Below are 27,090 nucleotides of genomic sequence, written 5' to 3' on the forward strand. Positions count from 1 at the left end.
TCAGCATAATAAAAAAAAATGTAATGGTTGCCATTGAGACTGGTTTTCTTATGAGGAAAAGTGACGGCTGGGTGAAGATGAGATTCTACAAGTAAAATTGTTCTTCTCTCACAGTCTTAATTACCATGCAGTGAGTTTATTCAGAGTGTCTGCAAAATGAGAAGCCTGGGGAAAATGACATGTGAAAGCGAGCAAATCTCTGAAAGCAACCTGAAAAGAAACTATAAGTAAATATTTTTAAATACATGAAAAAAACTGACTGTCAAAATGGAGAAAATGATCCCACATTCTCACACGTGGCAATAGTTGAGAATTTTCAATTTGTATTTTAATGTTTGATTATAATTTCTAAAGATTTTTAAAATCCAACAAGGCACAAAGCAAATGTTGCTGTGTCATTCTGTGGGTCACAGCGAGGGTTCAAAGGGCAGCCAGTGCCTCTCAGTGCAAGGCGCAGCTCCGAACAAGCCCCGCAGGCCCCTGTCCCAGATCTCCTCACTGCCAAGCCTTTGTTGCTGGGGCAGCACTCAGCACGCAGGGATTTATAGCGTGTTTGGCCCTTGTTTCCAGGCTCCAAATGTATGATGAGAGCTGAGAAGTAAATATATTTAGGCCTGATGGCGGGATTTTTTTTTTTTTGCACATGTTGGAGTGAAGATACAGACTCCTATGAAAAGAAATCAAATAAACAATTAAAATAAGTAAAAGGAAAGGCAGATGATATTCAACTTCTTTAAGATTTGCTCAGAAATCTCAACCAGCCTCTTTAGATTTGTTTTTGGACAAGACCATGATGCTAGTTCTTATTTACATAATTATCTTCTAGCCTGTCTAAATGTGTTTATCTCCAAGAAATGTTCAGATTTCTCAAAGTAAAAGATTGAAATCGTCATCGTCAGCAGCATCATTGCCAATCAGTTGGGATGTTTATACTCTTTTCTAGCTCAGTTGATCCCTTGGAAAGTGTGACCAAGTGTTTTCTTACACTGTGCTTCTTTTGTCTCTTTCCAAAATGCCCACATGTCCTGGAGTAAGAAACTCCAGCAGTGAAGCAATCCTGAAACCTCTACCCTTGTTCAAAGGCCAACTCAGTATCTGTCATTGAAGTTACTGGTAAATTGTCTTCATCATAAAAATTTATTTTTAAACACCCTATTTACATGAAGCTCTGTGCTATAGAATAGACAACCAAATTAGCAGACACAGTTATATGAGGTCTGTCCAGAAGGTATCCAGCCATGTAATATGAAAAATGGAGACATTTATTGAAGAAGATCCAAGATACAAGAAACATTATACACAGGACAATGATGTCTCAGTCCCCTTCAAAGTAGACATCTTGGAATCTCACATAGTTCTCCCAATTGCCATCAGCTGCCCATCTTATTTTCTAGAATCTCTCTGACAATCTGAAATATCTTTCTTTTCAAAGGTGATTTTAGTTTTGGGGAAAGCCAGAAATTGCAGGACATCAAATCTGGGCTATAAGAGGGCCGAGTTACCTGGGTGATTTGATGTTTCACCAAAAAACTGCATGAGACATGAACATGAGTGGGTGCATTGTTGTGATGAAGCTGCCAATCACCAGTTGCCTGTAGCTGTGGCCTTCTGAATCATCTGAATAGTTTCCGTGGAGGAATGTTCAAGCTTAACACAAAATTTGATGCATATTTGTTGCTCTACTCACTCAGTCATTTTGAATGTGATGGCCACACAGTACACATGCTCACTCGTGGCGTCTACCACCCCCACTGACTAGTACGTTGAAGTCGTCATTGTTCACGCACATGCATTCCAGTCCACTCTCCTTGGCTGCCAGGTTACATCAATGTCGCACAAACCATTCTCGTTATATTAATAATGGCTGAACTTTTTCTGGACAGACCTCATATTTCTAAAATCTTAAAACTTCAGAAAGCACTCAAAAGAATGGGCATTAAAGAAATACATACTATTAGTCAAACAATGTTTGGACACAAACATGAATGAAACAAGCATCTCTAAGAAATATTAATGTGAATAAGCAAAAGCTACGCGTGATATAGTATAAGGAGAGAGAAGGTATTACAAGCTTCCAAGGCACAACCTCATTAATACACACACACACACACCTGGTCTTAGCACCACATAGAGACCTTCCTTATAGGGGGGAGGCTGCCCAAATGTTTCCCATTTTCCCCCGCCAGCCTGGTCCTCACAGATATACTGCTCCCTTCTTAATTCAAAGTTCAAGCAGAAAGAGCTTCTTTTCAACCAATGCATAAAGGGCTCCTCCCATGGGCAGAGCTTCAAAATGGCACCATAGCAAAGGTGCTGATTTTTGCAAAACAACAGTGAGCCCTTGAGTTAGAGAAACAGATAACTACTAACTATATCCTGGAGTAACAGCCAATATTTTGCAGAACATATTAGACACAAAATATTCTGTAGAAGTCAATTCATAAACACATAGTCTTCAAAACTTGCATTCAGACAAATTATAAGCCAGAAGTAAAATTTAATAATGAGGACACTAAAGCAAGAAGCGGACATTCCAAACAGATGAGATTGCTTGAGTCAAGATTACCATGGAGCATCTAAGAGTCTCTAGACCAGACTGATCCAGAGATGGCTTCCTTTAGCATCAGAGGTTAAGGGTCATCCCTGGCTTCAGTGAGAAGGGATTCAAGGCTGATATGGAACTCAAGGTGTAGCTTTTATTAATTACATGTAGTTAATGTCTAAATTATGTTAGTTTGTACTTCAGAATATCTGTCAAATCACTTGCATCAAATTCTTTTATTGTCTTCATAAAGTCCTAAGTAAAAAAAATGAGTAAAGTAGGAATGAGGGGCTATCAGCTTTACTATTTAAATTGTTATGGCTAGGCCCTGACTGGTATAGCTCAGTTGTATGGGCGTTTTCCTGCAAGGTGAAAGGTTGCTGGTTCGATTCCCGGTCAGGGCACATGGCTGGGTTGCCGGTTCAGTTCCAGTCCCTGGTTTGGGTGCATACAAGAGGAAACTGATCGATGCTTCTTTCTCATATCAATGTTTTTCTCCCTCTGTTTCTCATTCCTTCCCAGTCTCTAAAAATAAATAAAAATTTTCAAAAATGGTTACAGTGAATGTCCATCTACATAATTAAAAAAAATTTTTAAGTCTTAATCATAAACAAAGGAAGGGAAAACCTTCAAGAAAACTTTAAAGAAATATCAAGGTTTAGGAGCCACTTGACTACTACAATGAAGTTATGTGCATCAGGGAAGATTTGAAGGTTTGTTTGTCCATTCAGCAAATGTTAAGTTTATACTCTGTGTCAGGTGCCTTGTTAGTCAATGGGGATGCTCATGAAGAAAATACAGCTAAAACAAAATAGTGTCTTTTCAAGGAACAGTGTTGGAACAGCTGAACATGCACATACAAAAGGGTGAATCTAGACCCAAACCTTACACCCTTCACAAAAAATAACGCAAAGTCAATCATAGACCTAAATGTCAAATGCAAAACTATAGAACTCCCAGAAGATAACACTGGAGAAAACCTAGGTGACCTTGGGCATGGCAGTGACTTTTTAGATACACCACCAAAGCACAACGCATGAAAGAAACAAACTGAACATCATTAAATTGAAAACTTCTGCTTCGTGAAAGACAATAGCAAGAGAATGATAGGGCAAGCTATAGCCTGTCAGAAAACACTTGCAAAGAACTGTTATCCAAAATATACAAAGAACTCTTTTTTTTTCTAGATTTTATTTATGTATTTTTTAGAGAGGAGAAGGGAGAGAGAAAGAGGGAGAGAAACATCAGTGTGTGGTTGCCTTTTATGCACGCCCCACCTGGATCCTTGCACGCAACCCAGGTATGTGCCCTGACCGGGAATTGAACCAGTGACCCTTTGATTCACAGGCTGGCACTCAACCACTGAGCCACACCAGTCAGGGCAGAACTCTTAAAACTTAACGATAAGAAAGCAAACAACCCAATTAAAAAGTGGACTAAAGAACTTAAGACATCTCAATGAAAAAGAGATACAGAAGGCAAATACACATAGGAAATGATGCTCCACATCATATATCACCAGGGAAATGCAAAATAAAACAGCAATGAGGTACAACTTCACACCTATCAGAATGCCCAAAATCTGAAACATTGACAACATTAAATGCTAGAGAAGATGTGGAACAACAAGAACCCTCATTCATTGCTGGGGGGAGTGCAAAATGGCACAACCACTTTGGAAGATAGTTTGGCAGTATCTTATGAAACTAAACATACTCTTACCACATGATCCAGCAATTGAGCTATTTGGTGTTTACCTAAAGAAGTTAAAAACATATGACCACACAAAGCCTGCATGTGGATGTTTGTAGAAGCATTATTAATAATTGCTAAAACTTCAAAGCAACCAAGATGTCCTTCAGTGGGATAACAAGCTGTGGTATATCCAGACAATGGAATATTATTTAACACTAAAAGGAAATGAGCTACCAATCATGAAAAACACAAAAATGAACATGCATTTTATTAAGCAAAAGAAACAAATCTGAAAAAGATTACATACTGTATTATTCCAACTTCGTGACATTGTACAATAGAAAAGGTAAAAAAACTATAGAGACAGTAAAAAGACCAGTGGTTACCAAGGATCACTATAGCCCAAACAGGGGCAACAGTTTCTTAATCCATGAAAGACTGATTACACAAGAAAGCTGATGAACAGAGAGAGGTTGGGAGATGGCCCAGTCCTTGTTCCTTGACAAGTAGTCCTTAAGTCATTTTTCTTGTGCAATACACATAACAGGAGGCATTCCTAATGTGCTCTGACCAGGTACATAACCCAGGATTAATTGTAACAGGAAACCCAAAGCAATGATAGCTTGAAAGGACTTCTCTCTCCATCTTGATCCACTCAATGGATCTCTATGTCTATTTCTGGAGTTCATGGCTAGAATGAAATTCCATGTTCATCACTAACCCAGAGTTCATCTACCTTTCACTCTACCATCCTGGATTCTGGCTTGTACTCTAAAGTCACCCCATGATCCCAAACAGCTGCTGGAGATCCAAACATTGCAGGCAATAGGAAGAAGAAATCCGAAGTAAGACTCAAGGGTTCCTTCCCAGTTAAATCATTTCCCTTTAATCAACTTTTCTGGAAGCCCCAGACACTACTTTCCCTTTGATTTCATTCGCCAGAACTTAGTCATATGGCCACACTTATTTGGAAGAAAGGCTGGGCGTATTGCCACCCCAAACAAAAGAGAACTTTTGCCTGAAGGAGAGAGGAGATCGGGGGAAGCAGCTAGGTTTGTTTCTGCCAGGGTCATACATACTTCCCAGAGCACTAACACCTACCCCACCTCTTTCTCTCCCCCTCAGGTAAGTACATGAATCTGAGAGGAACATTATTATAGGGCCAGCTTTGAATCCACTTTACTTGACTCTATAAATATAATAAAACATTTGCAAACTTTGGGGTTTATATACTCTTATCTGGACATACCTCAAAGCCCGCTGTAATTTACCAAGGTGTAATGACATTAAGACTGGAAACACTACCTCTATAAATCAGGTTGCTGTGTCTATAAACAGAAAGCATGGGCTGAGAAGACGTGAAGGAAAAAGTGACAGGCTGCATTTTGCAGCCAAATATTTGTCTTTTAGAAAAGCAGAGAAATGACGAGTAGAAAATTGTGTCGAGGCCTCTAGGAATGTCAGCACTACGGTTGTGGTGTTTGTAGTGGAGAGTCTTTAGTTAACTACTCTTGGTTTGGGAGCCTCTCACCCAAGTGGAACGGCCCTAAGCATGGTAGTTTAGTCTCCAAGGGGCCACGCCTTCTGGGATTCATGCTTTTGGGTAGCCCCCTCCCTTGAAGCTGGGCTGCCCTGTGACCACTTTAACCAGAAGTGAGGCTGTGCCAGTGCCAGACTAGTTTTCAGAAGGACTGGCAGTTTCTATTTTTGCTTCTTGATTATGCTGCTGCCATGTAAGAAGCCTGGCTACTCTGCTGCAACACCACATGCAGAGATGCAGTGGAGAGGCCACACAGAGAAGGAGCAGCCCTGAGACTACATGGAGAAAGAGAGAGTCCGGGATGCTAGCACCCAGCAAAGTCCAGACCTCAGCCTCTCTGCCAGCTGAATGCAGACACACTCTGACCATTGGCCAGCCCATACCAAACAATTGCGAGCAAACAAAATGGTTGTTGTCTTAAACCGCCATGTTCTGGGGTTGTTTGTACCTAGCAACAAATAATCTAAACACCACCACCGCTCCAAACATGTCTATGGGCTTGAGCTAGGACCCTGGCTCTTGTGGCTGCCACAACAGCCCCAGCTGGCCTCTGCTACCACAGCCAGGGGAGCCAGGGGCCTCTGGATCACTTCCTAACCCACAGCCCCGCAGTTCACCTTCTTCCAGAGCCCTCTTCCCGACTCGGACAGGCCTGCTGGAAAGGTTCCTGACAGGAGCACCCTGGCCTTCCTCCTCATTCCATCTTCCAACGGGAATCGGTGCCATCCCCTCCCCACCCCTGGAGCCCCACCGAGAAAGCCAGGCCAGCACGTGTCTGTGCGCACATGCGGGGGGGGGGGGAGTCCTAGCTGTGAGTGGGTCAAGTCCTGTCCTGGAACTGAGGCCAGAAAAATGAGTTGCTGGCATCTTCAGTTGGAATCTGGAACACATTTTCCCATAAAAGCAATTATTATAGATGATTTCAGTACTATTAGAACTATAGTTTGGTGACATTGCTGGTTAAACAGACATTTAGGGGCTACCCTGGGAACATAATTACCTTTTATAACATGGTCCTAATGAGAAACAAGATCCAAACAACTGACTTAAGAATGAACTTTCGAAAGCAACCTGATTATAATTTAGAAACTCTCATCCTATATGGAGCACCAATTATATAGTAGATGCTATGGGCTAAACAGAAGAAAAAAAATAAGATTGTGGCCCCTTGCCAAGAAGTCATAGTTTGTTTGGGAGACCAAAATGCACCAGGAACAGCCAGCAGGCAAGGCAGTCTGTAAGTCAGTCCGAAATTGTGTGACTGATGACTGGAAGGTGCCACGCGCCGCAAGAGCAAGCCAGTAAGTCATCTTTTCAACCGTTTCTTTGCCTCGGCTTCCGGACACCTGTTTTGAGAGGTCTTGGGGACACATGCTATTCACAGTTGCCCACATGCTGTTTCCTGTTCACAGGGAAGGATTGGGCAGGTGTAGGAGGCCTCTGTGTTCACCTGGCTGTGTAGTAACAAGAGTAGGTGGGTTCTGGGGCTTAGAACTAACTATACAAGGCTGGGGACAAACCAGGGTCCTCATCACCTGCCTTGTGGAGGGCCCCCAAGAGACACCCCCACTATGTTTCTCAACATGTTGTGTGGGAACGCCTGGCTCAGAAACCACTGATTCTGGGGCTTCACCCCCCGATTTTGGGGTAAGGCTTGGGAATCTGCATTGCTGACAGACTCCCCTGCTGACTCCTATGCTGGTGAAGGTTTGAAATCACTCTCCCAGAAATGGCAGAGTCCTGCTAAGATACTCAAGCACATTTTCCCCTGAAAGCTATCAGGGGCCCAGACACAGGCCTTAGCCCCTTACACACTCCACTTTGGTAACCATGCTGCTGCCGGCCAAGTTTCTAGGAGAAAACAAGCTTGTTCAAAGAGCCTGGCATGGGGCAGGGGCTTTCACTCACTCTCCCAGCACTTTCTGGCTCTGTTTCCATTCCAGCCAGAGCACCGTGCATGCACTGCAAACATGTCTGAGGCATCTGGACTGAAACCCAGCATCTGTTATAAGAAAAATGAGGCTTTCAAGCAGGGCCTCTTTGGAGTGGGATGCCAAGTGGGATGGGGCCTCCCAGGTAGACTGCATCACGTGGAAACGTCCGAGCAAATTTCCCCAGGGCCAGAAAATGTGCTCTGAGCCAGACTGCAGTACTCAGGCAAAAATAATGTTGCTCGGCTTGCTTGGGTCCCTTGCCTCAGACTCCCCCCATCAGGACCACTAGCTCCCTCCAGGACGGTGGGCTCCTTACCATTGACACACAGTCACTCAAGTTCAAGGATCATGCAGACTGGGCAGTGTGCTGGTCTCATCACTCGGGGTGAAATACTTGAGAAATAGTTTTCCGAGTGAGGTGTCCATGCCCACATGGCAGGATAAATGTGAGGGAACAGTGTTGCTCTGGGCTCACCCACCTCCACAACAGTCTGAGTGCCTGGGCCTCTTGTCTCTGTTGCCTGTGGGAAGGGATACTGTCGCCTAAGCAAGGAGGACCAAGGCATCAAACTCTTGGATTCTCTCCTTCAGAAGCTTAGGCCCAGGACATAAACAAAAGATTTAGATAAATATGTAATTAGTTATAACTATTTTCCATTCTCTCCAGTGTTCCCCTTCACCCCTAGACTAGGGAGAAAGGTCATCCAGACCAAGGGGAAAAAGATGCCAATTCAGTGGTCACTGCTGGGGTCCCTTCACCACAAACGGTCAAGACCTAGCTGAGTCTGAAGAATCTCAGGGGAGGTGGGACCTGGCCCAGTCTAGAGATAAACAAAGGAAATAATGAAGGGCCTTGAGCTGCCCCACAATCTCCTCAGGCCCCCAAACACTGTGGGAGATCAGCCAAGTATTTCCAGGAGCAGGAAATGGCTAAGTAAACTGTTTGGATGGAAGTAACGTGTTTGGATGGATGTAACATGTTTGGATGGGACAACAGAAAACGTCAGCCTGAGATGATGACTCAGACTCACTTCCCCCTGTGCCTCAGTGCTCTGTAATCACCTGGGACTCAGACATCACGCTAGGAAAGGGGTCAGGAAACCTAAATTGCCTGAGATTTGGGTTTTTCCACTCAGTAGAAGAGGGGCTCAAATGGAAATGAAGCTCAGGTAGGTTCAAAAAGGTTGGAAAAACTCACCTTTTGGGCATATCTACATTTCTGTTATATTTTTTACTAGGTTTACAAAGTTTCTAAATGGCTCTAGGTCATGCTAAAATGTATTAGGGCCAAAGTGCTGAGGTTGGAAAGCCCCTCCAGTTCACAGCCCTCGCCTGCCCTTTGGTTCTTAGAAGAGTCCGGAGAAGGAGCCCAACAGTCGCTCCCAGATTCCTGATAACGTGACTTGGGCTGGCAGGGATGATTTGCTGAAGAACTGTGGGTGAGTTGAGTGCCTATTTTGCAATGTATAATGCGCATCCATGTTTTTGACCTAAACTTTCAGGAAAAAAATCTTTTGCTTTAATTTTTTAATTCAATTACTTATTTATTTATATTTAGATACGTGTTTTTTGTATTTAGCTTTTGTTTTTGAACATATTATGGTACAAGAAATTTTACATAACAAATAATTACAAAACACGAGAACAGATACAAGATATTTCAGGTCCTACCCATGTATAATGTGCATACTTATTTTCCCCTCAAAAATTTGGGCAAAAATATGCACATTATACATGGCAAGATGCAGTAACTCTTCTATACCTTCTCCCATTGGAAAGGGACTCACGGAACTTTGCTAAGGTGAATATGGAAGGGCCTCATCCTACACCAAGGATGTTTTGATTATGGCCTGAAAAATGGCATAAAAGGCCTTTTAAAGTAGATATATATGCTATCAAGTGACTTACTGGAGCATGATGTGGTAATCTTGGGATTCGAAAGCTATTCACCAATCAAAGCTTAGGATTTCCTATTGAAATTCAAGGTTTTGATCATGATATTCACCTTGGCTCTAATATCGAAACATGAACATTGTCAAAACATATTCCAACCACACATGAAGGCTCTAAAACTCTTCGTGCATTTATCAAAGACATGGTTGGGTTACATTTTAATGAGATGACTTTAAAGTTGTGTATTATGTTTGCATTTTCCTTCTTTTCTTTCACTGTTTTATTTGTATCTTTTCCATTTTTACTGTCTACATGCTTTTCCTCTCCTCATTTCCATTCTCATTTTCTCTTCTTTCCCTATGTTACTTCTCCCCTCCCCATGAATTCTATTCTTCTTTGCTCTCTTTTCCTTCTCTTAACTTTCTCCTATATTTTACACATTTAAAAATACATTTATGTTTTCTTCTTCCCTTTTTCCCATCCTTAATCTTACTGCTCTATAGTAAGAGCAGTTGGTACCTGCTGGGTCCTCAGCATATGCCATGCTCTCTGCAAAACCCTTGCATCAAGGCACCATATTTTAAAAGAGGAAAGTGAGGCTCGGGGAAATTGAATAACTTGCCCAAAGGCACCTGGCTAGGAATGGGGAGGCCCAGACTCAGATGGAAATATCTGCTTCTAGAGCCCAGGCACCCCCATCTGTATCTCCTCTGATCATGTCCCATCCCTATGCCCCACCACCTTTTACTTCCTGACTTCCTTTAGCTTGGCTCCCCCTGCCCGTACCCCCACCTCCCTCTTCTCACCAACCCTTATGCCCCACAACACACGTGCCTGAGATCTCCCCTCTACCAGTCTATTGTATCCCTCCTCTGTCGCGGGCATGGCCGAACAAAATGACCTATATGCCAGCTCTCTCATTCTCCTACCTCATATCTGTCTAGGAAACATGCTCAAATGCTCCTTTTTGGGTCATTTTCTGGGCCAACAACTTTCCTTTCTTCCCATGCTGTAGCAATTTAGAGCCCATTTTTGCTTCCAATGGTCAGAAATTTTGTACAGTGGCCTTCTGATCTTTCTTTCCTCTTCTGTGTATGATTGTGTGTGTGTGTGTGTGTGTGTGTGTGTGTGTGTGTGTGTGTGTGTGGTATTTCAGAAGGCTTCTTTGCAAGAAAATCATCACTTGGATTCTGGCTAAGTCTATGAAAACTGCGTGACTTCCGTGGGCCCTTTGTGCTGCTTGGCAGTTGTACTCTTTCCCCCTGGTCCTTTCATTCTCTGAGATGAGAATGAAAGCTCCTCCTTTGCCAGCCTCACCCTTGTGTAATGACATTGTTTCTTCAAAGACTGAGCAAAGGGAAGCAAACGGAATAGAGCCTCACCAGCACGTCCACCTACCACCCACATCTGGCGCATGTAAGCCTCCTTCCTGCTCTGGCGGAGCAGACCCCTCCACTGGCTACTTCATCCCATCTTCTCCTACTCAGAGGAAGCTGCTCCTGCAAACCGCCTTTCTCTCCTGCATTCTCACCTTCCTCCTCTACACAGGATCCGTTCCAACATCACGCAAACATGCTGTTATAGCTCCCTTCTTTAAAAACAACAACAAAAAAGCTTTTTCTTAACTCCACCTCCCCTCTCAAGACACTGCCAATTTTTTCCTTACCATTGAGGCAAAACTCCTCCAAGGCTTAGTTTTATGGTCTCGAATCCCCCCTCTCCCCAGGAACATCACAAAGTCATCCAGTCAGGCTGTGTCCACATGTGACTCCACCTACACTTCACCTGCCGACAACACCAGTGGTGTCCTGTTGTTTGATCCACTACACAGTGTTCAGGGGCCTGTGAGGAGCCACTTGCTCTTGCATGTGACGCTGGCTCGTTTCCAACATGTTGCACCTGTTGGTTCTGCTTCTCCATTCTGGCTGGTCCTTATCAGATTCCTCATATCTTCCTAATTCCTAAACCAGTGGTTCTCAATATTTAGTAGGCAAAAAATCACCTGGAAGGCTTGTCAGACCCCCCAGAGAGGGGCCCATGCCAGGAGTTTCTGGTCCAACAGGTGCAGGTGGACCCAAGCAGTTGCATATCCAACAAGTTCCCAGGTGATGCTGCTGTTGATTGGTGGATCATATTTTGAGCAGCAGTACCTAAATTTTTCTATCATTTTTCACTTCAGTGATGATAGTATGCACTTTCAGTTTCAAATATTTCTACATGCTGAAAACTACCAAATTTACATCTCCAGGCAGTGCTTCTGCCCTGATTTCCAGAGTCATATATCCAACTGCCTAATCCACCTCCTCGTTTGGATAGCTAAGGGCAACTCAGTGTTAATATATTCAACCCTGAGCTCCTGAGAGTCCCTCCCAAAGTCTACCCCTTCGCAGTTTTCCCTGTCTCAATCAGGAGCAACTTCAAACTTCTGATTGCTCAGGTCAAAAACCTGGGAGTCATTCAGAATTCCTTTTATTTTTACACCCCACTTCAACCCTTCACATAATCCTATTGACTTTAACATCAAAATATATCTAGAAATCAACCACTTCTCTTCATCTCCAATGCTGCCACCTTGGTCCAAGCCAGCATTATAGTAACCATTTCTTAACTGGTCTCTCACCTTCCACATTCTTGACAATGCATTCTTCTTATTCTATTTTACTTTTTTGTTGTTGTTCTATTACAGTTGTCCCAACTTTCCCCAGTTGCTCTCCCCAGTCCTGCCCACCCCCCACTCCCACAGTCCATCTCCACCCTGTTGTCCACGTCCATGGGTCATTTGTACTTGCACTTTAACTAGGCCCTTCCCTTCTTTCCTCCCTTATCCCTCCCTACAATGCATTCTTAATAAAGCAATCGGTGGCCCCACGGCCTTTTACTGCATCATCCAAGGGTACTCCTGAGATGAGGGGAGGTACTTCCTGGTGCCACCACAGCTAGAAACATTATGTCCTGGCTTCAGCTTTTGCTGCTACTCCATTTGCATACACTATTTTAATTTGTTTGGTTTTTTTTTTCCAAGAGAAAGAAAAGTGACCATTACATAAATAATGTACTAGGTATGTAGAAGTAACAAGCTTTACTGCACAAAGGCCAAACGAGCATCAAAGCATAATTCCTATGCCACTGTGGTTGGGCATACTCTTTAAATGAACCTTCTTCAGCATCATAGCATTTGAACTTGCGCCTAGTAGTTAAGACTGTGCACTCTGAAGACTATGGATGGTTCGTGTCTCCGTTCTGCCATTACTTCAGGCATGTTATTCTCAGCTAGTTTTCTCATCTGTTTGTGAGGTTGTGGGTCAGTTTATTTAAAGGACTTAGGTAGTGGCTGGCACGTAACAGGTATTGCTCATTTTTGGTTGTGATGGTTAGCTATTGCTCAGCTCAGGATACTACAGGATGACTTCTGCATTATTTACACTCACTGTTCTGCAGGCCAGAAATGTTTTGGCCTGCCTTAGTCGTAAAGGATATTTGTAGTTGAGCTTAATTATGAAAAATGTCATTTCAACAGAGTGAGTTTACAGGGACTGAAAATTATTTTTAAGTGAGCTATTGAGTGGGCAAAGGAAAGGTCTTTCCTCCCATTTGATGCCCTTCCCTATGTATTTTCAAATGTTTCTTGATGTTTCACAGATTTTCTTCTCTGACAATTCCTTTTATGCCTCCCTGCTTTCTGGACATGGAAGACCCTCTTTCTGTCTGAGTGATGAGCTGTCACTTTAAATCCTGGGCCAGATGTTCAAAAAGCCTTTGCAAACATGCTCAGCACAGTCACGGCAGTGTGTGTACACATCTGTGTGCACACAGAGGAGGGATGGAGCTTCCAAAATGCACGCCGCTGCCTAGATGACCCACATCTTCTTAGATGTGTTTAGAAAGTGTATGAACTCACTTTCACAGGCTAACGGAAAGCCTGACTCCACTAAAGCAGGCCCTCAAAGTCTGGGGGCTTCATGGTGCGTGGCTGGCACCTCACTTGGGTTCCTGCTTTTAGCAAAAGTTTGATTGACAATTACTGCCAAGATGGTTCGTATCCAGGCATATGTTTGTTTCATAGTTCAGTTGTTCAGAGTCACTTCACCCAGTACTGTCGAATGAAGCTGCATAAACGATTGAAAGGACCATGAAAAGGCTGTGCTCCATCCCATGACAGCTAGACCTTCCTCTTATCACTGTTTTAAAAGAGTGAACTGAGGTTCAACTGAATGTAGCAGCTGACTTTGGAAAACTCATTGTTCTCTACCTAAAATCTATACAGCTTCGTTGGCACTTCCAAGTCGTACTAAAACAATTACAAGTACGTGACTGACTGGTTGCTGTGGGTCAGTCTGAGGCCATAGGCCCAGTGCTGGAATTGGTCAACAGCTCTCTGGGAAGCTGAGTCACACCCTCCTAGGTCTGAGTATTCTTTTAATTATTGCTTTCTCAGACACCTATACATCCATATTCATAAACATGCCTGAAGTATGTATTATATACTCTATTCCATACAGACCACCTCAATAATAATAATAACAACATACTATTGGCTCTGTCTGCTTCAGGCACTACATCAGGGTTGGCTCATGGGCATGCCACCTGTAAGGGACCCATATGGGGTCCCTTTCTCAGAAGAGTCCTATTCTTGAGGTTTAATAGCATCCCTTGCTCCAAAAAACCCTATTCTTGGGGTTTAATAATCTGCATTTCTTTGAAATTTTTAATAATTTTATCTTAAGTTTGCATTTTGTGAGGTCAAATGAACAAAGGAGCCTGTACCAGGGTCTGAGAGACTCAGCTGAAATGTCTTTCTGCCTCCCACCATCTCCCTGCTTCCCTGTCCCTCAGTTCTCAGCCACTCACTGCCCCGTGCCCTGGTGCCCAGGAGAATGCGCATTCTCTCTCTCCCCATACAACCACCACTGAGGCCTTCCACCTCCAGGCACGAGGAGGCGAGGGGTCAAGTGCACATGCCCATGGTGTCTCGGGTAGGGCAATAGTTGTCCCCACGCTGGGCAGACAGCCCCACGAGCATTCATGTGCTGGGGAGAGTTCCTTGCCCACTCCAATGCAGGTACTGAGTCCCTTTGAAGAGGTTACCATCTGTCTGCCGTGGGTTGGACAGCAGGCCCATGGGGAAGGGAGATAACTAGTTTGATTTTGCTGCCTCCAGCTGGGAGAGGCCCTCAGGCATCTGTGAGAGTGTATAGTCAGTCACCCAGCAAATACCCTGTCCTCAGAGCCACAGAAGAAAGAAAATTGTTTGTATTTTAGTACCTTTAGTAGCACCTTTTCCCTGCTTTTTGAATAAGGGAACCTGCATTTTCATTTTGCATTGAGCCCCACAAACTTTGTAGCCAGGCCTGTCCCTTTTAATTTAATGTGACTTGTGGTCACAAAGCTACCAGTGATGGAGGCGGTATTCAAACCCACACAGGCCCATGAGGAGCCTGCTGTTAACGACGCTGCTGCACTGCCTTCAAGTCATGGCTCATCGGGCTGTTCAATAGTCCCCTTCCATTGTCTTAACCCGACTCTGTACAATTTGAAGTGTCTTCTAATTTATACACAACATAAAATCTATTCATGTATCACTTGTAAATGGAGACTGATTGGAGTGAGCATTTGGCAAGGTGGGAAAAGAAATAACACTGCATTTAAGCCACAGGGATAGATGGGAGAATAATCAAAAAGGCACCGTGATGTGCAGAAAGCAAGAGAGAAAGCTGCTTGGAAGTCGTGGGTCTTTCAGATTGCACCCGAGTGCATTGCCAACTGTCAGCACTGCCTGAGCAGATGGGCAGGTGCAAAATCATGATGGGGAGGGGCATAATGACAGTACTGTGCCAGCCATATTTTTCTCACAAAGTGTCCTATTCATCTGTTAAATAGCTAAGCACTTTTATTAAGCATTTTAGAGATTTTCTAATCTATTTAAAGCATTAAGATTTTACATTTCTGAACAGATGGCAAAAAAGTGGAGTGAATGTGTATGTTGCAGGGTGCGTGTGGGGAGGCAGGGTGCGGGGTGATGAAGCAAAGGAGATTTTATGATTTGAGCGGAAGACTGAGAAGGTGCAGCAGTGAATGGCCAGCTTTTCTTACTCATCTCTGGCTTCAGCTATTCTTTATCTGTGTCCCATTTTTTTCAGCTTAGTGAAATACATGTGAAGCATAAAAAATTGAGCTCTAAATGTGGCTTCATGAGGCTATTAAATTCTCACTTCAGAGAACTGCTGATGGAGGCAGGAATCCTTGTACTCTGGGTGTGCGGCTTTCTGCCTCCTTCACTGGAGAAGTGTGGGGTAGAAGGAAGGAGAGGAGACAGAAGGACTTGCTTGGTCTGTGCTGTTTCATGGCTAGAATGCGAGGTTACTTTTTGGGAGATTTTGTGAAATTGAACAAAACTAAGTTAATAGGTACACTAGATTCTCTTAGAAAGGATAAATTTAGCATGCTTTGTTTTATAAACATGCTTATGTTTATATGGGCTTCTGTTTATAAGCCTTTTACAAAATTCAACATCTATTTATAGCCAAGCCTCTTGGCAAACTAAGAATAGAAGGAAACTGCTTCAATCTGATAAAGGGATGTACAAAACAATCTAGGATTAGCATCAGACTTAAAAACGACATATATTGAATGCTTTCTTCTAAGATGGAGACCAAGGCAGGAATATCCATCTTCATGACTTCTATTCAAAATTGTGCTAATGCGTAGCCAATACATAAGAAATAAAACGCATATAGATCAGAAGAGAAAAAGCAAAGCTTTCTTTCTTTGCAGATGACATCACTGTTTATGTAGAAAAGCCTAAGATATCTATGAAACACCTACTAGAACTAAAAAAGTGAATTTATCAGATTATAGGCTATAAGATTGAAATGCAAGAATCAGTTACATTTCTATATAACAACAAACAAATGGAAAATGAAATCTAAAGAAATTATATTTAAAATAGCTTCAAAAAATTAAATACGAGTAAAAATTTAACAAAAGACATGTAATAACTTTATATAGAAAAGTATAAAACTTGGCTACAGAAAATAAAGAAGACCTAAATTAATGGAGGGATTTCATGTTTTCATAGATTGGAAGAATCAATAATTCAAGATAATTTTTCTCATATTATTCTATAATTCAATACAACCCAAATTAAAATCCCACAAGATTTTTGTAGAAATGGAAATGTTCTTTCTAAAGAGTAAAAGACCTAGAATAGCTAAACTAATCTGGAAGAAGAAAAACAAAATTGAAGGGTTCACACTGCCTGATTTCCAGACTTACTATAAAGCTACAATAATCAAGATATTCTGGTACTGACTTAAGAACAATTCAAAGATTAATTAAACAGAATAAAGGATTTAGCATTAGGCCCTCATATATATGGTCAATGGATTTTTACAAAATTGCTAAAGGAAGTGTATGGGGAAAGTTAAGTTTTTTTCCAAAAATAGTACTAGGAAAACTGGACAAATATATGGAAAAAATAAAACATTTACCCCTACCTTATACCATCCCTCATATTACTATAAGCTGAGTCACAGATGCAACAATAAAGTTGAAACTGTAAAACTTTTATAAGAAAATATTGGAGAGCATCTTTATGATTTTAGAGGATGAGAAAAGATTTATTATACAGACTGAAAAAGTACTATATATTGATAAGTTAGATTTTATCACAAGTAACACTCCTGTTCATTGAAAACACAGCATTTATAAAATGAAAAGACAAGCCATAGACTGGGAGAAGATATTAGCAATACATACCTTTGACAAAGGCCTGGTACCCAGAATGTATAAAAAACTACAAATCAATAACGGAAAGACAAACAACCCAACATAAAATGGGCAAATGATTTCAACAGACACGTCATAATGAAGGTATTCAGATAACTGATACGCACACGAGAAGCTGTCAATATCATCAATCAGGGAAATACAAATGAAAACCACAGTGTGATATCACTACATACTTCCAAGAAGGGCAGACATTAAAAAGACTAACATCAAATGTTAGCTAGGATCTGGAACAATGAGGACTCTTACACGTTGATGGTGAAGATGTAAAACTGTAATCGAAAACATAGGCTTGACTGTCTGCCTCAACAAAAGCCAGACTTGTGAGGCAGGTGCTGGTGCAAAAGGAAAGAGGTTTACTCAGCTTCCATGACCTGGGACAATGGTGGACTCCTGTCTCAAGGATTATCTCCCTCTCCTGCTCAAGCCCACAGTTCTTATAGGGACAGGGAGGGAAGGGCTTTTTATTCTATCCACTTAACTTGCTGGCTTTTGGTGTGCTCTGGTGCTATCCATTCATCTTTCTAGCTTTTGGAGAGGTCAGTATAAGAACCTCCCCCTGCACCATCTTGGCCAATGGGGGAGACCCCCCAGCGCTCCCTGACTGTCCACTGTCCACCTGTCCAAAGTGGCCAGCCCAGCCACACTCGCCCTGCCACTGCCGAACGTGCTCTGACTGACCATGTGCAGTAACAAAGGGACTCGGCCACTTTTGGAAAATTATGGCCTGGCAATTCCACTTACAAGTATTTATCCAGGAGAAGTGTGTGTGTGTGTGTGTATACACAGGTATATACAGGTATATATATATACCTGTAAACAGCCTTGTATAAGAATGTTTATAGCTTTTTTATTAATGAAAGCTCCAAACTTGGAAAAATTGCAAGTGTTTATCAACCTAGGAGTAAATAGACAAACTATATATATTCACACAATGGAATACTACTCAGCAAAACCAAAAAGACAAACAAAAAAACTACTAATACATACAACAACACAGATACATTTCAAAGACATTCTGCTGAGAGAAAGAAGCCAGCTACAGAAAAGTACATGCTGCGTGGTCTCGTTTACATGGCGTTTATAACAGGTACAGTGAGTGTCTGTGACAGAGGCCAAAGCAGTGGTTGCTTCTGTGGGGGGTGGGGGAGGAGGGCTTGACCTGGAAGAGGCTTGAGGACACTTTTTGAATTTTTTTAATTGTAATAAAATATATATAACATAAAAATTACCATTTTGATCTTTTTTAAGAATAGTTCTTTGGCATTGAGTGCTGTCACACTTTTCTACAACCATCACCACAGCCCACCTCCAGAACTTTTTCATTTTCCCAAACTGAAAAGCCGTATCATCAAACACCGAACCCTGCTTCCCCTCCCACTCAGCCCCCAGCCCCAGGCACCCGGCACCCACCCCTCTACTTTCTGTGAGTTAGACAACTCTAGGTATGAGGACACTTTCTGGCGTAATGAAAATATTCTGTATTTTGGTAGGAGTGTGTACATTACATGGGAGTGTGTACATTACACAGGAGTGTGTACATTACCTCTGTTTTGTCAAAACAGATCAAATCATACTTCTAAGATCTGCACGTTTCACTGTATGTAAATTATAAGTTAAAAAAGTCCACCGTAAGGCAAACGACTTGCCTTCAAGTCCCTCACAGCCTGGTGAACAGAGTACCAGGTCATCCACCCTGTCGTCACTGAATCTTCAGGAGAGCTGCCCTTCCTGTGGCCCTTCAGGAGGGAACAGAGCCTCCATGGGAGACTGTGATTTGCCTCGCTCTGCCTGGCCTCTAGAGCAGTCACCCTCCTCTGCTTTATCCTCCTACTGCATTGAGGAGACAGTGGCAATGAGAAGGGACAGGTAAATTTGGAGTGTCAAGCCAGGTCAGGTCACAGACAGCCCTGTAGGCTGTGTTTAGGGGCTAGTGTTTTATTTTACGTGGTGGTTGGAGGGAGCCATGAGAAGATGCTTTAAGAAGTCACAAGTTTTCATATAATCAGGGTAAGTTCTCTTCTGATGACTTTGATCTGCCCTTGGTCTGCAGTCCCTCCCTTACCAACAATGATTGTGTCTACCAATGTGCTGGTCATTGGACTCATTATAGGTTTTCCTTAGATGTGGAGGCCCCTACCTCTGTGTCTTAGTCAGTTTAGGCTGCTGCTATAACAAAGTACCATAGACTAGGTAGCTTATAAACAAAAGGAATTTATGTCCCACAGATCAGGAGGCTGGAAGGCCAAGCTCGGAGTGCCAGCACAGTCAGGTCTGGTGAGGACCTACTTTTTGGTTACAGACTACACTCTCATTGTATCCTCACACAGTGAAAAGAAAGTGAGAAAGGTCTTTTGAAGTCTTCTTATAAGAACACTAGCTACATTTATGAGGGCTCTGTCCTCATGACCTAATTATCTCTTAACAGTCCTACTTCCTAATACCATCACATGGATTTCAACATATGATTTTGGGGGGACACAAACATTCAACACATTGTACCCCACAAGCACAGCCATAAACTAAAGTATGCCTTAGTGACTCTTCAGAACAATAAATAGAGGACCCTGGCCCATGTGCCAACTTAGAATCTGTTTTCCAAGCCTGCTTTCTAGCAGTGCTAAGAAGAAATTGAGGCTCTGGAATTCTGTCTGTTGTTCTAGCATTGAAAGAGCAAATGGCTTTCACATTTTGGTTAGTAAAACTTTATTTACACTATCCTAATAATGAATTAATGTATCTGACCTCTTTCAAACAGGAAATTCATTCTAGGTACAGAATGGGGCTTTGATTTGGAATCAGGATTGGCTTCAACCAATAATCAAGTTAAATGGAAGATTCTCTAGTAATTATCCTCTTTTCCTGGCTCTCAGTAGAAACAGTTTCCAAATTAGTGACAAACTGACTTCAGAGACATCAGTTAGGCCACCCCATGAAAATCAGTGAACTGGAAATGGAGATCATGTTAGAGATTCCACTTATTAAATTAGACATGCACCCATAATATACAATAATATCTAAAATAATTCAGCATCCACCTTCTGCTTAGAAGCAAATTATCATACTCCAAATGGGGAGAAAAATTACTTAAAATCCATTAATTTATATTCCACCTGTAATGTCATTATGAACATTTTGTTAGCTTAAATGGGCATTGTATGTTTTATTTGAAATCATAAAGAGAGCCCCAACCTCTGCTAGTAAATATGAGATACACAATTAATACATTAATGTAAAAGCCAAAGATATTCAAAGATAATACCAACTGTAAAAATGAGACAGCTTATCAATACTAGTTAATTACAAATTATGTAAATGTAACACAATTAAGTTACTTCTTCCCTGATAGTAGATATTAGCTCAAGTTTCACTGGAGCACATAAAAATTTGTTATATGTAAATTTTAGTGTTCAATGCAATTATGATATGACTTAACAAAACTATTTTTATACCTGTATCAGGAAAACTGTGTTTATGTGTATGAACAAAATAATAATAATATACTTTTAGCTTCTTTAAAGCAGAACTTGGTATAGAATCGCAAAAGATTAAAAAAAACTGGCAAGAAAAACACTACAAGCTTTTTAAGACGGGGAGAAAGAGAGAAAGAAAGAGAGAAAGAGAGAGAAGGAAAGAAGGGAAGGAAGGAAGGAAGGAAGGAAGGAGGAAGGAAGGGAGAAAACAAAACCACCATGTCTCAAAGGCAGAAATGCCTCAGTCATTTGCAGAAAGAGTACACTTCATTTTAAAAGTATTTTTTGAGACTTCTGGTCAAGATGGCAGCATAGGTAAACACAGTTTGCCTCCTTACACAACCATATCAAAATTACAACTCAAATATAGAACAATCATCACTCAGAACCATCAGAAATTGAGTTGAGTGGAAGTCTTTCAACCATGGAATTAAGGAAACCACATGCATCCAGACTGGTAGGAGGGGAAAAGATGTGGAACAGGCTGTTTCCACATCCATGGGAATGTGGATGGCGATTCGGGAAGGATATCTCAGGAGTGAGGAGTCCCAGCTCCACCCCAGACTCCCCAGGCCAGGGTTCCAGTGTGAGGAAGACAAGTCCTCACAACTTCTGGCTGCAAAAATCAGTGGGGATTGAGTTGGTAGAAGAAACTTCTGGAGTCCCAAGACGTTCCCCTTAAAGAACCCACACACAGACTCACTCAGATTCACTCTCTCTGAGCTCCAGCACCGGAGTAGTAGATTGAAAGTCACTGGTGGCATATGCGGAGGATCTGAAGTGTCTGGCATCAAGGCAAAAACTGGAGGACAGTTTTCTCTCAGATAGAAAGGTGGGTAGAGGCCATCGTCCCTTTCTGAGCCCTTTCCTCACTCAGCCACAGAGCTGGCAGGTGGGTGCCATATCTGAGATTCCATCAACCTGGCTAACATTGTATACCCTGCCCTGGAGATCCCCTGAGGCTCCCACCCAACTTATAGTTGATAACAGTAAATTTTCCATATGAATGGCTAGTCTTGGCTTATACTTACAACTTCCTAAATCCTATGAAACAATCAACAGCCAGCCTCAGTGAGCTCCCAGCCCCCACACCTCTTGTTAAGTGGCCCCAGGCCCAGCACTAGCAGCAGCCAGCCTAGATTCCCAGTTTGGCTTCACCTGAGAATCTCCAAGTCCAGCACAAGTAGCAGATATCTCAGATTGCTTTATAGGTCATGCAGGGTGGCCCCAGGCAGAACACAGGTTGGGGCTGACCTTGGCCTGCACATCCAGTGGACAACTACAGACTGTGTCAGAGCACCAACCTGTAAATCCAGGAAGCACAGAGAGTCCCAAACAAGGTGGATGCAAAGAGGCCCAATCCAAGACACATCATAATTAAAATGCCAAAGGTTAAAGATAAAGAGAGAATCTTTAAAGCAGCAAGAGAAAATCAGTTAGTTACCTACAGGAGAATTCCCATAAGACTGTCAGCTGATTTCTCAAGAGAAACTTTGCCAGCTAGAAGGGATTGGCAAGAAATATTCAGTCATGAAAAGCAGGGACCTACAGCCAAGATTGCTCTATCCATCAAAGATATAATTTAGAATTGAAGAGCAAATAAAGTGCTTTCCAGACAAGAAAAAACTAAAGGAGTTCATCATCACCAAACTATTATTATTTGCAATGTTAAAGGGACTTATTTAAGAAAAAGAAGAAGATCAAAGCTATGAACAATAAAATGTCAATAAATACATATCCATTAACAATTGAATCTAAAAAACAAACTAAGTAAACGAAAAGAACAGAGACAGAATCATGGATAAGGAGAGTGTTTTGATGGCTTCCAGATGGAAGGGGGGCATTGGGGGAATGGGTCAAGAGGTGGTCAGATTAAGAAGTACAAATAGATACCATATTTTTTGGACTATAAGACACACCAGACCATAAGATGTACCTAGGTTTTAGAGGAGGAAAATAGAGGAAAACCCCACTTTACCACCGCCCCCCCAACCCCCACAAGCCAGGTAAGCTACATTTGGACTATAAGATGCATCCCCATTTTCCTCCTAAATTTGTGGGGGGGTGTCTTATAGTCCAAAAAATATGGTAGTTACAGAATAGCCATGGGTATGTGAAAGTATAGGAAATGGAGCAGCCAAAGAACTCATACACACAACCCATGGACATGAACAATGGTGTGGGGATCGCCTGAGGGAGTGGAGGTTGCTGGGTGGAGGGGGGCAAAGGAGGAAAAATTGGGACAATTGAAATAGAATAATCAATAAAAATAATTTTAAAAATAGAAGTTATTGTTAAAAGCAATAACTAATTTGTAGATGTGTCTTTGTTATGCTCATAATCCTAGATAACCTGAAGGTCTGGTTGGGCTAGGCAGAAGCTCTGAATAATGCCAGGCATCCCTCCCAGGGAGACGTTCAGGAAAAATAGTGAGAGAGTGAATGGATGCCCCCGTGAAATGGAAGGCAGTGGATGAAACACTAGCATTGGTCAAGTTCCATGCAAAGTGAGTAGCTTAGTAGATGCTTCACAGGCATTATTTCATTTAGCTTTCACAGAAAGCATTAGCAGTGGGTACTGTTACTCTTATTTTTAGGTAAGGTTTGGAGAGGTTGACAAGTCTTACAGACTCATACAACTAACAAGCAGCTCCACAGGATTTGAACCTAGGTCTCTTGGACCCCAAAGTCCATGTTCTTTCTCCTATTTCCATGCTAACTTTGCATTTGCTCCTTTATTCGATGTGCATTTCTTGGATACTAGAAGCACAACCTGTAGAGCCTGTGCAGGACTGGAGGCTGAGTTTGCTGTGAGGGAAAGTCCTCTGCAAACACGCTGGGAATGTGCAGTTTAACCCTGTATTCCCACTGAGTGGGATGTGTGGAGTCATTATCTTCATCCACAGCCTTTCTCCCGGGATTTCTTCACTTGTTGTCCCTGGGAGCCCTGGATCCGCACATCAAAGGTTCACCGGATCCCCGCAAAAGCTGCATCCTCAGGTCCCTGTTTCTGTGTCTGCTCCCATCACCCTCCCAGTCAACCAGAGCCAGGTTTCCAGGTTTGCCTCCTTCTTTTTCCAGCTCCAGGTGGAGTTAATCCCCTAGATGCCTCCATTCCCTTCACAAATGCCTCTCCCACAAGTAGACATACACAAATGAAATAGGTTCTGAGAGCTAAGCTGTTTTTTCATTCAGGTGCATTCTTCCTCCCTTACAGTGTTTCCTCTCTTCAGTGAAAATTCTCTTTTACCCTTCAGCAGTATTTCCCTCTTACCTGTACTTAAAGGGTGCCAAGGTGGGAGCTAGGGGGTGCAGATGGGGCAATGCTGAAACTTTCAACTTGAGCCTCCAAGTTTGCTGATGGAATATGGGAGCAAAGTTTTTTCCATCTCGCCCTGACCTGCCATGAGCTCGGCAGGGTTTTATTCGGTTAAATCACTTTCTTGCTGACTTGCTTTGGGCTGAGAAGAGCTGCAGGTGAGTCAGCGTCAGCCTCCTCATGCTCTGACACTGCTGGGCCTAACTCAGATTCCGTGGGACTGGAGGCCCCTTTCCTGCCAAGATTTATTGCCCAAATTCAGAACAGGTATTTGTCTTTGACACTTTAATTGTGTTTGCAGAGAAGCTGTGGACTCTTTCTCTTCCTAAGCCCTCATAGAAAAAAGTCTCCTATCCTGTACTACCAAGTCTTATGGATTCAAAAGCTGGGGGTGGGGGGATGAGGGGATGGGGTGGGGTGAGGGGGTTGGTCTTTGCATCCCTCCTGACTAAAGCAGTGAGTACTGCTCAACAACTTAGGTGCTGAAGAAAGAAAATAAGATCCCATGATTCCCTTCCCCTCCCCTTGCCTTTCCATAATTAAAACCTTACATTCTCAGATTGTAGGAGTACACTACATACTTTCTGGGGGAGGGGAATTGGTCATTTCTAATTACTTACAGGTAAATAGTTTAGAGAAATAGAATGTCATATCTGGGTTTGGAAAGTATTTTTCAGAGGCTTTTATGTTCCCCTTTGTAACTAAGCATGTGTGAGCACCTTTATTTTTGACTCACTTTTCAGAAGTTCTGCTCCCTCCGGAGTCCTTCAATTGCAGTTTAGTTTCTGTCTGAGGTCAACAATGTCTCCTTAAAGACAACAACAACAGGCCCAGTTTCTTCCATGGACGCGGAGTTGGCAAGAGGGCCTGAACACCAGAGAGCAGTTCTCTGAAAAAACGCGGCACATCCAAAGTATCCTGGTCGGAGTCCTTCTATGGAAATTCTGGCTCCGCTCTCCCTGCACGTGTTGGAGGACAATTTATGGCAGTCGGTACGGCAGCCAGGAAAAGACTCAGGCTTTCTCTCTCCCATGCCTGATCACTTGGATTAACTGAAGCTCTTTTTTTTCTTTTTGGCCAAACTTGAAAACATGAGAAAACCAAACAGATGGAAAAAAAAAAAATCAGTGACCGAGTCAGCAAAGAAAAACAGCCTTCAGGTGGCAGATTGGCAGGCTGCCCTGTCCCAGGCTCTGTATCTACAGGGACAGACCAGGTGGCAGCTGCCGGGCTGTTCCCCATTGTAGGGAAAGAGTAAGGTTTGAGTCTTGGGGCTGACTCTTCTCTCAGCTGGAGCACAGGCGTAGCTGGGGTGAGGCTGGAAGGGGCAGTTTGGTTCTTTCACATGTGTAATTATGATTCCACTTTGGAATTCACGCTCAGTACCAACCCAAGTCAGAATGCACCAGCAGAGCCGGCTCCAGGATGCACCTCTTTTTATCAGACATCCCTCGCGTTCCTTTGAATATTAAGCAAAAAGTTCATAAGACATTATGTAATGTATCACTGTCCTTTTTCCATTGGGCAAGGGAGGGAAATGGTTCTCTCAGAAAGCGTATTCATCCGAATCAAGTACAATGGCATTTATGCAGAGGGCACTGTCTCATAAGTTGAGCCATCTGGCACACTGCTAAGAAACCAGAAGTAAGAGTTTTCAGCACCTAAAAATTCACATTATGTAGTATAAGCACTGAACTTATGAGATGAGTCCCGGACTAGGCCCTGGCGCCCTGTTCAGAGCTTACTTTGTCCTGTTGTAAACGCAGTTCCGTTTAGCTTTCGGATTCACTGGTTTGGAGGGTGAGAAGAGGGCAAGGGCAGGCGAGAAGACAAAGGAACCCAGGTAGACATTCTCAGTCAGAATATGCGCTCCATGAGGGCAAAGCCTTGGTCCGTTTCATGCACTGCCAAGGTTCCAGTGCCTAAAACAGTCCTGGGCTTAAAGTCAGTGCTAAGTAACTATCCGCTAAATTAATTCATGACAACAATGGGAAATATTGGCTTTAAGGATGGTCTGCTAGGGCAGTGATGTTCAACCTTTTCCTCTCATGGCACACACAAACTAATTACTGAAGTTCTGTGGCACACCAAACAAATATATATTTCTGGCTGATCGGACAAGAAAAATAGGTATAATTTTTATTCATTCACACTGGACAGCTATTGTTGTGTTGACTGCTGTCATTTTGTTATTTGACAATCTAAGGGTGAAGAGGTCAGTGCCCCTGACTAAACAGTCAGTTATTGCATGTTTTAAAAATTCTTATGGCACACTGGTTGAAAACTGCTGTACTGGGGAATAGCAGAAAGAAGAAGAAGGAGAGGGGGAAAAGAAGAAGGAAGAGAAGGAGGAGGAAGCAGAAGAGGAAAGGAGGGAGGGAGGAAAGGAGGGAGGAAGAGGATAGAAAGAGGGGAACTCACAAAGCGCTCTCAGCAGTCTGAGCTCAGCCAAAGGCACCATCAAACAGTACTCTGAAAGTTCTTGAGAACATCACTGTCCTACGGCTGTGACGACGATGACCATACGATGGCTGTGTATCATGAGAACCCTAAATCATTAAGACATCAAAATAAATAGAAATTAAAATATACAGAAAAAATTCCAAAACATCTGGAAAATATTTCCCAGTAATACAACTGTAATTGTTTTAAATTTTTCTAAATTTTAAATTTCTACATTCACAAACATAGAATCCAATTTACTCCAATGACAGCAGATTTAACAAAGTTAATAAAAATGTTATTGTATTAACTAAAGGCACACAGAGTATCTGTTTCTCTACTATCATCTGCGGCACATAGCTAAACAGACCACATGCTCTGACATCCTGGTATTTTATGATACATATTTATAATATGTTGATACAGTTCAACATAATATGACTGACCTCTAAGGGAGGTGAACAGCAC

General features: G+C 42.5%; 1 long non-coding RNA gene across 1 annotated transcript; it reads right to left on the reverse strand.

Moving 5' to 3' along the window:
- Positions 1-245: 245 nt before the first annotated feature.
- Positions 246-25,463, reverse strand: LOC123480079 (uncharacterized). The gene is made up of 3 exons (XR_006655942.2): positions 24,917-25,463; positions 1,503-3,067; positions 246-667 (listed from the first exon to the last, which is right to left on the reverse strand). It is a non-coding gene; the product is annotated as an uncharacterized lncRNA (long non-coding RNA).
- Between the last annotated feature and the right edge of the window lie 1,627 nt (positions 25,464-27,090).

This window comes from Desmodus rotundus, chromosome 1 (assembly GCF_022682495.2).
Source record: "Desmodus rotundus isolate HL8 chromosome 1, HLdesRot8A.1, whole genome shotgun sequence".
Classification (NCBI taxonomy): domain Eukaryota; kingdom Metazoa; phylum Chordata; class Mammalia; order Chiroptera; family Phyllostomidae; genus Desmodus; species Desmodus rotundus.